General features: G+C 35.7%; 1 pseudogene; it reads right to left on the bottom strand.

The window, feature by feature from the left end:
* Nucleotides 1–5,117: 5,117 nt before the first annotated feature.
* Nucleotides 5,118–6,086, bottom strand: LOC100520830 (olfactory receptor-like protein OLF2; annotated as a pseudogene).
* Between the last annotated feature and the right edge of the window lie 10,652 nt (nt 6,087–16,738).

Here is a 16,738-nt window from a genome sequence, read left to right as displayed (position 1 = left end):
AGTAGAGTTTCTACGTTTGTGGCAGATGACATAATAAGAAGGGTCACCGGATGTCAAAGAGGTCTGTTTCATTTGTTACAACCGAATACTGAACATTATTAACATTTGTGTGAAGAAAAATTGATGCGGTGGGTGGCTGCATTGCACAATTTCAGGGAGGCAGTAGAAAATAGAAAAATCAATGGTTCATGAAGCTGTGCAACATAGCAGCTCCAGGGGACACACTCTGTAATGGCCACATTCTAAGTGATATTTTACAATATGCTACTTAAGACATTATACTTAAAAGCACAGATTGTTGTATATTCATTAGATGACCACCGTTGATTTATACTTCAGTACAACATATAATCATACACATCAGCTGAATTTTCTGAGACTTTATGCAGTTAATTTAATTGCCACTAAGCCAGCAAAGGCAAAAGTAGAGGGGGATAAAGAATTAAGATGCATCAGTCATGTATTAGTTTATGTTCCGGAGGATGCCATGCACTTTCTTTTTAATTAAAAACCTCACATGGAAGTAAGCAGGGATCCAGTATTTCTTATCATTTGTTTGTTTGGGATTTTTTTGTTTCTTTTGTCGCCATTTTACTTCCTTGCTTTCTATAAAGCTAGAACACTCATTAGGCTAAAATCACTGAAATTAGTACAAATTTAATTTGGGGAAAAGTTATCTAAGTGACAACTGTTGATGTCTTTTTCTATTCTCCTCATTCTTGGCATACTGATCCCACTCCTAAGACATAAAAATGTTCTCCTGTAAGAGATAGTATTGTAGAAAAATTCACATCCTATGAAGTATTGCTAATAATAGTCTACCAGTTAAACTCAATAAACTGATGCATTTGCATTACTCAAATTGTTTGTTACCATTGTTTAGTTCTTGAGTACATACTAGGAGAATATGGAGTTGGTCTTCTTCTTGTCTTCCAACTTACCCAAGTTTATTTTCCTCAGGCATCTCCCTCTCTTTAGGGGATGCAATATTACCTTGGGTTACTTCCTTTGGGTTGCCTCTTTGTCATAGGTTAATTGACTATATAAAATGTGAGTTTATTTCTTGGACCTCAATCTAGTTTCATCAATCTTTGTGTCTATTTTGTGTCAGTGGTTTGTGTTTCATCTTCAGTGTCTTTCATCAGTGCTTTATAATCTTCCGAGTAGAGCTCTTTTACCTCCATATGGAGAGAAAGATCTATAAAATGTTGCTTGCCAGAGAGTACCCAAAAGAGCTCTCAGAAATGATTGCTTCCTGCATCTCTGTTTCCATGGGGGAGGCCCAGTTGCCTCCTGATTTTCTGGGAGGCTCTCCAAGATCAGCAAATGGGTTTGACTCAGAGTACCTTCCAATTTCTGCCTGTGTGCTTAGACTCAGTGTATGTGAGATTTTGCACCGTTGCTTTAAGAGTGGAGTCTGTTTCCCTTAGTCATCCAGCTCTTTCATAGGCAAGCCTCTCTGGCTTTCAAAGCTAAATATTCTGGGGCCTTGTTTTCCCAATGGAGGAACCCTCGGCTGGGCTGGGAAGCCCAATTAGCCCTCAGAACCCTTGCTTCCTTGGGGAGAACCACTACAATTGTCCTTATCCTCCTCTTTGCAGGTTGCCCACCTGGGCAGGTGGGTCTTGACTGTTCCATGTCTCTGCCCCTCCAACCCATCTCATTGTGGTTCCTTCTTGATATCATTAGTTGTGGAAAATCTTTGCTGCTTGTCAACATACTGTCATCATAGATATTTGATCTGTAAATTGTTGTAATTTTGGTGTGTCTGGGGGAGAAAGTGAGCTCAGGATTTTCCTAATCCGCCATCTTGGCTCCATGTCAGTGTGGAAATTTTTGTACATATCTTTTGGGAAAGATATGTATGCATTTATCTGCTATAAAAACAGGAATTAAAATTGTGTGGTTGTGTGTTTGTATAAAATTTAGTAAATATCAGCATACCATTTTCTTTGAAATATGCCAATCCACACTTCCATCAACATGCTATCATGGTGTGAGTCCTCTGGCTATTAAACATCATCACTAATGCTGCCTTTTATTTTAATTTTAGCCATTATGCAGAATATTTTGTTTCCCTGATGGCTTAATACATTTGATTATCCATTTAAAATAATAATGTTCCTTAAAATAAAAAAGCAGAGTGGAAAGCTGGTTAAATAGGACCAGCTTGATGGTGTTAGAACTCCTACAACCCGTTCTGCTGATTCATCTCATGATTGCTACTTCCATTCCAGCTCAAATTGGCCTAGGGATGTCATGACCTCCATTGTTATGGATATAGTTCATTCATAAGTTTTTTTATTAGAGTATAGTTGATTTCAATATTGTGCTTGCTCTACAGCAGAGTGAGCCAGTCATACATTCTTTTTCTCATGCTAGCTTCCATTATGTTCTACCCAAAGAGACTGGACATATTTCCCTATACAGTACAGCAGGATCCCATTGCTTATCCATTCTAAATGTAATGGGTTGCGTCTACCAAACCCAAGCTTCCTGTCCATTCCACTTCCTCCCTGCTCTTCCCTGGAAACCACAAGTCTGCTCTCCATGTCTGTAATCTGTCTCTCTTTAAGCATACCAATAGAATTTGGTCCTTCATTGATAGTTTCACATCAATATAGATACCGAATGCAATGGCAGTAATAGCTAATAAAGATTATCCAGTTTAAGCCAATCATTTGCTGGTAAACACTAAGTTCCAAAGAATAAGAGTCATTTGTTGGAGTTCACAGTTGTAATGAACTGAAAGTACAGATTCAGACCCAATTTTGTTGTTCTTGCTTCTTTGATTCATAACATGTTTCTGCAGATGATTTCAAACTAGTTTAAATCTGCCTCCTCTTAAGAGAGAGCTACACATCTATTGATTTAGTGAGTATTAATACACACTTAGAGTCATCACATATATACAGGCACAAATATACATACTGCATTTCTATACTTTAAAACATAATCCAAATATTCTTTAGAAAATTACATTATACCTGATCAAACAGAAGTTTAAGTGTTTACCATCTGGATAATATTCTTCAAATTGAAACACAAACAGAAGCCCCCCAAAATCTTATTTTCCTGGCCATGTATAAAGGCTATTAAAAAAGTATCTTTAAATAAAAGGGTAAAGAAAAAAAATACCAAGGGAGGGAGTTCCCACTGTGATGCAGTGCTTTAAGGATCTGGCATCCCCACAGCTGTGGTGTAGGTCAATCCTTTGGCTTGGATTTGATCCTTGGCCTGGGAACTTCCCATATGCTATGGGTGAAACTGACAAAGAAAAAAAATATTAAGGAATATCTCCTTTTCTTAAATATATATGTGAAAGATAGTCATTGAATCCTATTTTGTGTAACATGAGTAGGTTTAATTTTTATAGATATGAATATGTTTAATATGTTTTTAATAAAGTAAATTGAGTGTGGATAGAGTTTGAACAATGATTAAGAGGTCCTTCCTGATATGTGAAATATTGTGTGGACAAAAAATATATTATTTGGGATATAAAATAAAATATTGAGTAAAAAATATATGCACCTTGGTTTTAAAATTCTCTTCAGTCAGTAATCGAAGGCAAGTAATCTGCTGATGATTACATGTTTTAACAGGTTGCTTTATACTTATGACATCTTGAAGTACATAATATTCAGCACATGTTATAACTAAAGGGATATATAAAATTAGGGAAGTAGCCAAATTGAAAACCTTTTATATCTCATTACCCTGTCTTCCTGTACAACCAGAACAGAGTGCTTCTGTGTGTTCTTTCCTTCACAACATAAAATAAAATGAGTAGTCTTTACAACCTGATCATATTGATATATTTTTCATAAATGGGTTAATTGCTAATTTATTACAAGGAAGACAATACAAGTAATTAATTACTTTAATGGTATAAAGTGATGATTAGTTAATATTTAGCTATTGACAATGACTGGTGTTAAAATTATATTTAGAGCATAGTTCCAGTTTATTTCACAGCTACACAGAGAGTAAATACAATTATATACAAATAAAATAATAAAGTAAATGCTAATTCCTTCTTCCTTTTAGATGGAACATGTATTTTTTTTAATAATGATTCCTTTATAAGTTAAACTGTACAGAATGGAACAAATAAAAGAAGATGGAGTCCTCTTTTCTAGTGGCCTTTAGAGAAGGTCCAGGGACAATCTTTCAACTCCCATCCATGCAGTTTCTGCAGAGTTGTCCGTGGTACCATATCTGTTCTCCCAAATGAGGGCAAGAAGGAAAATCCACAGACTGATGAGCAGTCCATGTGGTGCAATAGAAATCTAGAACTGCTGACTCTGGGGTTACCTGCTGATACAATTGGGGTAGAAAGGTGAGGAATTAAGGGTCCAAGATGTTCTCTACATCTAATCATTACTGCCTGGATACTTATTCAGCCAGTACCAAAAGACATAAGCACAAATGGATTTTGTCTAAAATGGATATGCTGGAATGAACTAAAATACATGGAGGTTTTGTTTATTTAATAAATTAACAAAGCTCCTTTTTGAATTGGTTTTCCAAGGGACAGATTTAGTTATTCACTAATTTTTTTCTACTTGGCATCATGAAGCCAAACTTTTTAAAATACAAAGTAGAAATATGGGTAAATAAGACAGGTAAGGGCCTTGCACTTGTGGAACTTTTAGTTAGGAACTTTATACTTATAGGACTTTTAAATTATTCTTATTTATTTATTCACTCCTTATATACTTCTAAGTATTACAATGGAACACTTATGGGTGATAAAGTACATAGGAAAGACTGAAACAAAACTTTCAACCTACTAACACACCCAAAGTTCAGTAAGCTCATTGTTTAAAACAAATATTGGAATATTTGGAGGATATGTTGAATTGATATTGGGGCAAGGATTGCTCTGCCCATGATATCTCTCTGGAGCATATATATGAACAGAGGAGAGGTAGAAAAAGCCCTCTGAAAATTAGAAAAGTGAACCTATTACTATCCTTGCTTAGAATGGAGGGAAGATAAAGATCAATAATCACTGACCCCTACACTCAATTGAGGCACAAATATATGTCATGGCAAATATATAGAAGTTGTATTGGTGAGACTAGAAGAATCTATGTCAAAATATATGAACTTTAGCTCTCAGAATCTTTCAATAAATACTTTGGGCGAAAACACAAATCAATGCCAATTGCTCTTTTCATGGAATCTTTCACATCTTTATTCCTTAAGCTGTAGATCAGTGGGTTTAACATGAGGATGACCACTATGTAGAAGACAGAGGCTATTTTGTCCATGTCCATGGAGTAACTGGAGCTGGGTCTGAAATACATGAACGGGAGTGTGCCATGAAACACAGCCACAGCAGTTAAGTGGGAGGCACATGCAGAGAAGGCTTTGCATCTCCCCTCGGCTGAGTTCATTCTAAGGATGGTGGTTAGGATGTAGCTATTGGAGAGGAGGACAGTGATGATGCTACAGCCCACAACACAACAACTGGAGATGAGCAACATTATCTCATTGATGGTTGTATCTGAGGAGCTGAGGGCTAGCAAGGGTGGAATGTCACAGAAAAAGTGCTTAATGATATTGGAGTTGCAGAATGACAGTCGAAATGTACAACAGGTGTGGATTGCTGAATCCACCAAACCTACAATGTAGGCAATAGCCACAAGCTGGGTACAGACTCTCCTGGACATGGCCATTGTATAAAGGAGTGGATTGCAAATGGCTACATAACGGTCATAAGCCATGACAGCCAACATAAGACATTCCACATCTGCAAAGGTCCCAAAAAGGTACATCTAGACAGCACATAAATTGTATGGAATCCTCTTTTGCTCACATAAGAAATCAGCCAGCATCTTGGGAGAGACAGAGGAGGAGTAGAAGACATCACAGAAGGACAGATTGCTCAGGAAATAGTACATGGGTGTGTGGAGTCTGAGGTCCTTCTGGATCGGCAGGATCATCCCTAGATTGGCCACCACAGTTATGCCATAAACCAGCAGGAAGAGCACAAAGAGCCCCTGCTGCACGTCCTGTCTGCTTGAAAGTCCCAGGAACGTGAACTCAGTAAACATGGTGCAGTTCTCAGCTGTCATCTCTCAGACCTGGAAATCCCTGGTTGTGAAAGAGGAAATGGAAGTGGAGGGTAACATCATTTTACTATCTTAACTGTTCACCTACTAGTCTTTTCTCTATTTCAATAATTAGAGAAAAATATAATGCTAGGACTGCATGAGGTAAACTGACTCCTTAAAATATATCCAATTTAATATAAATCAATAAATGATAATAATAATGTCACTTACATTCAGTAGTGTTATACTGCTTGTGGCCCAGTTTTATTTAAATTAAATCATGCTAGTTTCACACCAACATCGTAGTATTTAGGATCATTTTTGCTATTTCTCTCTCATATTAAGGAATTGATGTCTTCAGAATCAAGGGAGTAGTTCTTCAATTAGTTGCTCCAGATAACCCACATCTTCCAACAAGATTGTTGTTCTTTTTTTTAAATACCGTAAAATACTGTTTGATCCTGTAATAGAGGAGCATAGTATGAGAGGTACAAGTATCTGATATATAGTCCTTTTTATTTCCTTATTGCCTACCATTCAAGTAGGCAGAGCTATAGCATGTTCCTGGGTACAACATGTCCCTACTTCTCCAATAATCCTTCAGGTTCCGCCCAGGATCCACGAACAAAGGAAAGAAATATTTGGGGGATTCAGGATCCACTGGAGCAGGGAGGGAACCAAAGAAGGGAGAGCAGTTCTGTGAGCTCTGTTTTGGAGAACTCAGGTAGGAATATTCCAGGGCTCACCACAGTCCTCCTGGCACTCGTTGCTCAAGGGAAATTATGAAGAATATTGGAGCTTTAATTGTAGGGCTACTGGTAGGTCAGGTGGCACAGAGGCAAGAAAGACAGTGCGGTTTCCTGTGAGTCCTCCTGCCATAACAGACTGCAATCCACATGATGTAGTCACCAACAGATCAGACATATAAGAGACTTGATAAGAAGACTCAAACGTTCACAATCCTCTACATCCAGAGAGATTCGTATCTGAACTGTGCTGCCACCTCCATTCTTTAGAAAGTATAATAAGTTATACTATTGTTTAATTGTCTCCTTTGATACTATTGCTTGTATTTTTTAAATCTGCCTCCCTCTGGTTTAAATGAGTTGGTGTTCCTTGAAATTTTTGCCCCATTGTTACATGCTACTCAACCAATTATCTTATATGTAACATCATAAATCCCCTTCTCTGTTCTTGGAGACTATCTATGATTTGGAGTTAAAGGTAGATAAAGAACTGAAAAAGAGGATCTGGAGAACAATCTGGTCATCAACGTGCAGGTCTCTAAACCCTTGGCTTAAACTTATTTAAATATCTGCCCATGTAGACAGATGATTTTTAAAAATGGTTTATTTTAAAAATAAAAAATTCAAAAAAATATGAAAGGACAGGTGACACATTGAAAGCAATATAAGATGTTTAACCACCACATTCTTGCTTTTTCATTGGTATTCTGTGCTCTCTCTCTATAGACATGTTTTAATTAAATACACAATGTAATTACAATAAAAGTTTGTATGATATTTCATACACTTCTTTGGTTTTATAACATGCTTTCAGTTGAAAAGGACAGATTAACTAAAGGAATCTAAAATATAAATCTAAGAAACAGTAAACAAAAATTATTAGTACCCGAATCAGAACTATGGAGTTTTTTGTGTGGCCTGTAGTTCTGTCTGTAGGAAGGTTCAGCGTTGTCTCCTGTCTGACTTAGATTATATAACACTATGTTTGATCCTTCGTTGAGTGTTGAACACTTGGTCTCTGGGGAATAAGTGACAAATATAATAGTATGGTTTAACACCTGTTATTTCTTACAAGCCAGGTTATTGAGAGAGAAGTAAATAATTTCTTAAAAATTTTACTTTTTTTACAGTTTTTCTAGTCCCTCTCTAACTTCTTGCCCAAGTATACTTATTTAACAATACTAAAGTGAGTTCTGTCAATGAGCATTCCTTACTTTCAGCTCAAAAATCTCTCTACAGGCATTTTGCTTTATTTCCATAATTTAGAAAACAAATGCACACCAGTTCATGCTCACACTTGTGAGGTTTGTCAAACTCACATAGGTCTAACAAGATAATATTCTTATTTAGTTATTATGTTACAGTGTTTATTTAACTGAGTAAGTGGGTAAAAGTGATTAGGCTACAAATACTCAATGTTTGATTTCTCACTTTTCCATAAAAGTAAGCACCCCCCCATCCCATATTCTTTAAATTTAACCATTTAAAAACCTACCTGGAATGAGAAATTCTTTCTGTCTTTTCTCTCTGGTACATTCACAACAGGAAGATTGTGTTTTATTTCTGTCTAGTGATTGTTGGGAATTACCTCTAAGTCTCAGATTGGATACTTCTGTTTTATGAGAACATAATTCACTACATTTCTGTTCCTCTAGTTCCCCTTGTGAATGGTGCATTAACTTTGGAAAAGGCTGAGTTTATAATTCTTCATTCTTTTCACCAAATTGATCAATGTCATAAATTTACCAGAATTTAATTATATGCACAATGGCTACCATACACCCACACGCTCCTCCGGTGAAAACAGATGACTATTGAAATTGACATAGGTTCTCTACTAATGATTTCCATCTCATTTTCATTTTTGATACAGTTTCTTCCATTTCTGAAATATCTCCCTCACTTCCCATTTAGTTACGACAGTCTTACTTATTGCTTTTTTTTCCTTAGTCTTTGTATGAACCCTTTTCCCCAAGTACATACCAATCAGCCTATTTCAATGATTTTTTGATTGTGTAGCTGCAGAAAACTTTTCCTTTCTTCACTTTAGTTCTTTAACTAGCTGAATAATTAAATTGCTATTAAAACAGAGTAACAAGAAAAAAATAATTTTCTATGTATGGAGATCCCATTAAAAGAATGAGATGAAAAGTGACCAAAGCAGGCAATGTTTATGCCTTTTAGACAAGAAAACAATACATTTGTGAAGAATTGACAGGACAAAGAGGTTTAGGCCCTGGGTAGTAATTAGCAAAGAACTAACAAGTTTTGGTTATACAGACTTCTTGGTCCTAAGTTCTCTGTTTCTGATGATGTGACTATCTTTTACCTTCCTGGAACAGAGAGGAGAATTTTTTTTTAAATCTAATTTTTAAGGCTGCACCTGAGGCATAAGGGTCAAATGGGAGCTGTAGCTGCCTGGCTACACTATAGGCACAGCAACTTGGGATCCAAGCGGTGTATGGGACCTATACCATAGCTCATGGCATTGCCAGATCTTTAACTCACAGAGCGAAGCCAGGGATCAAACCTGCATCCTCATGGATACCAGTTGGGTTCTTAACCCCCTGAGCAGCAACAGGAACTCTGAAGGGAAGATTTATTTCCTGCTTTCTGGAGTACAAAGGAGGGTCAGCGTGTCCTTTTTCCATTGGCTTCTTATTAAATAACTTTAATTGAAAGTAAATAATATGCAAAAGTGCTATATTTTGGAATAGTATATGCTGCTCTCTTTCAATTGCCTAACATCCATCACACATAGTACACTCTTTATTGAATTCTATACTTTATTTGTATACGGGTATACCTCATTTTATTGTGCCTCAATTTATTGTGAGTTGCAGATAGTTTTGTTTTTTGCAAATTGAAGGTTTGTTTTAACCCTGCATCAAGCAAATCTCAGTGCTGTTTTTTCCAACAGAATTTACTCACCTCATGTCTCTGTATCACATATTTTTTTTTTTCAGGGCTGCAATTGCAGCGTGTGTAATTTCTCATACTAGGGGTTGAACTGGAGCTGCAGCTGCCAGCTCATGCCACAGCCACGTCAATAGGGGATTGGAGCTGTATCTGCACCTATGCCTGGGGATCATTAACCCACTGAGGCCAGAGGTAGAACTTGCATCTTCAGGGACACTGTCAGGTTTTTAACCCACTGAGCCGCAATAGGGAATGCTAATGACTCAGATTATAGTTAGCAATTTTTAAGCTATAAAATGTGGGTTTTCGTTTTTTTTTTTTTTGGTTTTTTGTTTTTTGGTTTTTTGTTTGTTTTGTTTTTTAGGACCATACCTACAACATTCCCAGGCTAGGAGTCTAATCAGAGCTGCAGTGCTGGCCTACTCCACAGCCACAGCAGCACCAGATCTAAGCTGCATCTTTGACCTACACCACAGCTCACAGCAATGCCAGATCCTTAACCCACTGAGTGAGGCCAGGGATCAAACCCATGTCCTCATGGATATGAGTTGGGTTCATTACTATTGACCCACAACAGGAACACCTATAAAGTAATTTTTAATTATGGTTTGTACATTTTTTTAAACACAATGCTATTGCATACACAGAAAGCTTCAGTGTAGTGTAAATCTAAATTTCATATGCATTGAGAACCAAAAAAAATTGTAAAACTCCCTTTATTGCAGTATTCACCATATTGTGGTGGTCTGATACTGAACCCTTAATATTTCTGAGGTCTGCCTATATGTGTCTTTTTACTTTCCTGCAATCCTTAGCATAAGATTTTCATAAGTAATGACTTAGTAAATGTGTGTTATTAAACATTTTCCTGTTGTCGACCTTATGAATGTTCTCTGTCTCTGGTGATATAGGCTGGTAGATATTCAACAAAATTATAAATAAACAGCATTTAAAGGTTGTATCTACTAGTATAATTCATATGAACAAGGACAATCTTCTATTTTAAAAATGTCTTGGAATAACCCTTTCCAAAAAAATAGCCAAGGTCTATTTGTTTCCAAAATAGCTACTTTGTATACATAAAAACATAGTAGAGAATGGTGATGATCAGGAGCTGGAGGTAAAGGAATTGAGGAGATGTTGGTTACAAATTTGTGCGATGAACTAGTTCTGGAGATCTAACACACAGCATTTCGTTTCATGTTACAATACTGTGTTATATAAAGTTGCTAAGAGACTAGATCTTAAATGTTCTCACCACTAAAAATAAACAATAATTATGTGAGGGATGCAGATGGTAGCTAAAGATATGATAGTAATTGTATTAAAATGCATAAATGTATCAAATAAATACTGTACTACACAATTCCAGGGAGCAAGGAGAATAAATAAGATGTTGCTCCTGAAGTTGTGCAACATGGCAGCCTTAGGCAATTCTCTCCTTATTGGCTGTGTTCTGAGTGATAATTCATAATTTATGAGTCACTTCAGGATGCCAACAAGCACACTTTTCTATGTATTCATTAAAATACACTGCTGAATGTAACATAAAATAAGGTTTTACTACTGGTTGTTCTGCGTTATTTTAATTAACATAGTTCTTTACCATGAAGCAGGAAAATGCAAAGTAATTTTGTGTGTGCAAAGTAATTTACAAAGTCATAAGTATAAGCCAATGCATATTTACAAATATTACAAGAGGTTTGTTTATTCTGAACCTTCCTTGGGAACTAGATATAAGCCTAAATTTTTTGGGGAGTCCTATAATGTTAGAACCAAATGTAGGCTAAAATCATTAAAATAAGATATTCTTTGATATGTGCTAAATGGTGCCTTACTAATATATTAATTGTTGCTTTATTGCAATTGTTTGAGTGATGATGTCTATACAAATATACTTATAATTTAATATTATAAGTATATTATAATTATAATTTAATGTAATTTAATATTATAGGAGATATTTTGAGGCCAAGCCCAAACTAAGTGATTGTAGTAATTTGCCACGTATTAAATTGAACCGGCTAATGCATTTGTGTTACCTAAGAACTTTACCGCCATTATCAACTTCTCTGGTTATGTATTTGAAGGATGGAGTTTGTCCTTACTTCCTTTATTATGATTCCTTTTCAAACTCCTTTTCCAGTCAGGTGCTTCTCTGTCTCCTGGGGTGACAAATCTCTTTGGATTTCACTCTGTTGAGATAGGACATTATTTAGCTTCCTAAACACCACTGCCCCTGCAGACCATTTAGTATAACTTCTCTCCACCATGAGGGAATGAACTATAGTGACTACATTATTATTAAAAATTGGATAATTAACTTCCTAATGGGTTTTACATTTAATTGAAGTTGGCTTTCTTACATCATGGAAGAAAATCATGTGGCTGGAATTTAATACATCAGAGACAAGCAAGTGAGAAAAAAAATCTGTATCTACAAGACTTGCCCTGTGCCACTGTGACTCTATATGTATAACTTTATAGACAACTGTTTATTATAAACACCTGCCTTTAGAAAATAGTTGTGTGGCCCTGAGTCATGGGCCAATATGTGGAAGTTCAGTCATGATAATCGTACCAAGGAAAACCAGGTTCGTTAAGCCTCTTTGTTGCTGGAAAAAAAAACAGGTGTGCTCATGGCTTATATAATTCATCTCTGGATTTTTAATAAAAATATATAATTATTTACTAATCTATAAATGTTGCACTATAAATACATTAGATGTATTTAAAATATAAAAATAGACTAGACTGTTTTGTGTATAAAAATGTTCTAAGGATAAAAATGTATAAGCATAAAATTCTGAAATTTCTTATAATCTAATTAATGATTAACAGATTTTTTTGAAAATATTTTTGATGTGTAATGCGCCTGTCAAGAATTAATAATACCTATACTGATATACATTTTCCAAAAAAATACCCCTGTAGTCACAAGACAAAGTAAAAATTTTTCAGAATCAGAAGTTTCCAACATGGCTCAGTGGTTAACGAATCTGACTGGGAACCATGATGTTGTGGGTTCGATCCCTGGCCTTGCTCAGTGGGCTTAAGGATCCTGCGTTGCAGTGGCCTTGACATAGGCTGGCAGTTACAGCTCCAATTAGACCCTCCTGGGAACCTCCATATGCCATGGGAGCAGCCCTAGAAAAGGCAAAAAGTCAAAAAAAATTTTTTTTTTCAGAATCAACAGTCTTCTATATATATATGCTCCCTCCTAAGCTGCTGCTCTCTTGCCACCAAGGATATAGTCCTCATTTTGCCCCAAATAAAACTTAAATTAACTCTCAGCTTTTAGGTTGTGCATATTTCTACTCTGTCTGAAGAGAGGTTTGAACTGTATAATCCTATATTGATTTTATTCTATCAATGAATAACGCACAAAGTTATTTCTATCTTTGGGGAGAAAAAAAATAACAGATGAGTGGAAATATATTTATATTAAAGGACTATATTACATCAATTTGACCAGAAATGGAGGTGGTAATGATGGCAGAAAAATAGCAGAGGTTTCAGGAGCCATAACACCATCAATATGGACTCATTTAATTGTCTTTCTGTTCTGCATTTTGGTTGTAAGAAACTTTTCAGAGAAATGGATATCTAAATTTTTCAGTCATCAGAGAAATCATGTCCTTTACATAAAGGGGAAAACAAAAATGACAGGCAATATTAAATGGTTAGGATGTGGAATAGCCAGAACACTCACTCACTGGAAATATGTAAGGTGAAATATGGATTTGCATACATCAGTGGAAACCAATTTGATGATGTTTACTAAATCTAAAATTTTGGGGAGGGGATTTTGTCTTTTTAGGGTCATACCCATGGCATATGGAGGTTCCCAGGCTAGGGGTCAAATCAGATCTGTAACTACACCATAACCACATCAATGCCAGGTCCAGCCTATGCCATAGCCATAGTAATGCCAGGTCCGAGACTTGTCTGCAACTTATACCATAGCTTAGGGCAACGCCAGATACTTAATCCACTGAGCAAGGCCAGGTATTGAACCCTCATCCTCATGGATACTATATAGGATCGTTAACCACTGAGCCACAATGGGAACTCCCTAAATCTAAATTTTATACACACATGTGTATACATACATTTTCAAACTCTGACCTTATACACAAGATAAATTAATGTGTTTCTCTAACAAATGACATGTGCAAGAATTAGCATTACTAGCATTCCTGGTAATACAAAAGAGGAAAAAAATACTATACTGTCTATTAACATTAAAGTGGATAAATAATGACATAATTGCACAAAGAATTACTATACAACCCTGAGAATGAGTGTGCTGCAACTGCACGTGACAAGAGATGGATTGCACAAGTATGCAGTTGAGTGAAATGATACATACTGTAGGCATCCACTTATGTATGGTTCAAAAAAGCACAAAATTAATTTACCAAAACAAAAGTCAAGAAATACACAGTCTTGGTGGTAAGAGACCAGCAGTTTATGAGCGAGCATATAGAAAGGATTTGTTGATTCTGGAAATGTTTGCATCTTGATCTGGGTCCTGACTACAGGGGTAATTTTTTTGAAAATATATATTCATATAGCTATGATTTAGGTATTCTCTTTATGCACAACATTTTTACACATCGAAAATATTTTCCAAAAGCAAAGTCATTTCATCATTAAATTATAGAAACTTCAGAATTTTATTATTATATATTGTTATCCCTAGACAATTTTATACAAAAAATTCCCAGTATATTTATGTTACATTATATAACATTATATTACATTGTATTATATATTACTCCAGAGAATAATGTGGCACTAGATGGTCTCCTTATACCTCTGAGACTGACACCCATCTTTGCTTGAACTTTAAGTCTAAATGTCTTATTCCTGCCATGCTGCTGTTCAATATAGCACCTAGATGATAAATAAAATTTCAAAAGAGAATAAACTTCAAATGGGTTAATCAACAAAATAATATAACTAAAAAAGCATCCTCCACTTCTTTCTACTTTTATACATCCTCTGCCAGGTCTCAGAATCCCAGAAAGAGTAGTACCCTGGAGTCTCATTATCTTCCTTGGTTTTACTGGAAACCTAAAATGTTTTTATTCAAAGGCATTTTATAGGGGGACCTAGACAGCCTTAGGTATTGACTTTTGGCTTGTTTTATTGTAGCAAACACTCAAAAGCACCCTTGATTCTTATATTGGCCTTCAAATGCATGTCTTTGTCTCTGTTTACTAAACAAGCTACTTCCAGTGATTTATCACCAGCAAACTAAAGCATAGATATCAAATATCTTCTCTCTCTCTCTCTTTTCTTTTCTTTTTTTTTTTTTTTTTTGCATTTTAGGGCCACAACTATGGCATATGGAGACTGGGGGTCCTATACGAACTGCACCCACCTGTCTGCACCATAACCACAGCAACACAAGATCCTTGCTGAGAATGTAACCGACACTACAGCTCACAGCAATGCCAGAACCTTAACCCACTGAGTGAGGCCAGGGATTGAACCCATGTCTTCATGGATGCTAGTCGGGTTCACCAACCGCTGAGCCATGATGGGAACTCCAAGTTTTCAAATGTCTTCTAAATGCCCAGAAAAGACCTCTTAGTTTTAATTATTTTTCAAAAAAATATATCTATAATTCTTTATAAGTTTCTGCTATTTTTAGCATTCCCAACCACTTTATGCATTTAGATATAAGATATAAAATGTGGAGTTCCCATCTTGGCTCAGTGGTTAATGAATTAGACTAGGAACTATGAGGTTGAAGGTTTGATTCCTGGCCTTGCTCAGTGGGTTAAGGATCCGGGGTTGCTGTGAGCTGTGGTGTAAGTTGCAGATGTGGCTCAGATCCCTCATTGCAGTGGCTCTGGTGTAGGCCAGAGGCTACAGTTCCGATTAGACCCCTACCCTAGGAATCTACATATGCCATGGGAGCAGCCCTAGAAGAGGCAAAAAGACCAAAAAAAAATGTATTTTTAAGATACATACAAGAGCCTCAGTGATTTCCTTTCTTCTGCCACATATGAATATATGTTTAATAAAAATTAACCTCTCTTGGCTTTCTTTCTTTTTCTTTTTTCTCTCTTTCTCTCTCTTTCTTTCTTTCTCTTTCTTTCTTTCTTTCTTTCTTTCTTTCTTTCTTTCTTTCTTTCTTTCTTTCTTTCTTTCTCCTTCCAGTTTGTGTTACAGATGCTGTGTAAGTGTTTTGGATAAGAACGATGGGATACTTAGTCTTTGAGCAAAGATGGTTGACAGTCTCATATTCTAGGCAATGATTTAATAAAAGGGTGATATTAAAAACAATGATTAAAGAAGATAGATGTGAACTATAAAAAGGAATATTTAATAAGAGCCGAGAAGTGGAAAGAGTTGTTAGTTAATAATTATAGTATATGATACAATTTACCAGGCACTTTAATTGCTTTTTGTCATCTATCCATATTGGATTTTTTTAATTCTAGAAAGGATACAACTGTGTACCTCAAGACATCTATAACTTTTGGACAAACTGCCTAGAATTCTTTTCTTCCACAAATTAAGTATTTTTAGAACTGAGAATAAATATCTCTATCCAACAAAGCCTTTTTCCTGCACACTAGATTTTGATATTTGTTTGGGGATTTTTAACTCTATGTCTTTTTTTACTTAATGAAAATTTTAAACCTTCTTATGAATTATTTGTGTTCTTAGATAATTCATATTTGTTTATTCCTCTAGATTATAGTATTTATTTTTATATAGGCTACTGGATTCTTCATGAAATGGAAAGTACTTAAAAGAAAAAATATGCACTTAGCAAACACTCAATAAATCTATTTGAAATAATGTTTTATGAACAAGAAAACAAATGAGAATATCAGAAATTAGAGGCATCAGGAAGGTATGAACAAAGAGGGGTTTTCATAGATAAATTCAAAGCCCATAGTAAAGCATGACAAGTTTGGGAAACTGCAACATTTTCATATTTCATGACTCTAGTATAAATACTCATTATTTAATAATTTGAGAAAA

Source organism: Sus scrofa, chromosome 1 (assembly GCF_054392235.1).
Source record: "Sus scrofa isolate SSC_HxYL_T2T_F1_AM1 chromosome 1, Sscrofa_HxYL_maternal_Yorkshire_Landrace_v2.0, whole genome shotgun sequence".
NCBI classification, from domain to species: domain Eukaryota; kingdom Metazoa; phylum Chordata; class Mammalia; order Artiodactyla; family Suidae; genus Sus; species Sus scrofa.
This window is presented reverse-complemented; position numbering and strand designations above follow the sequence as displayed.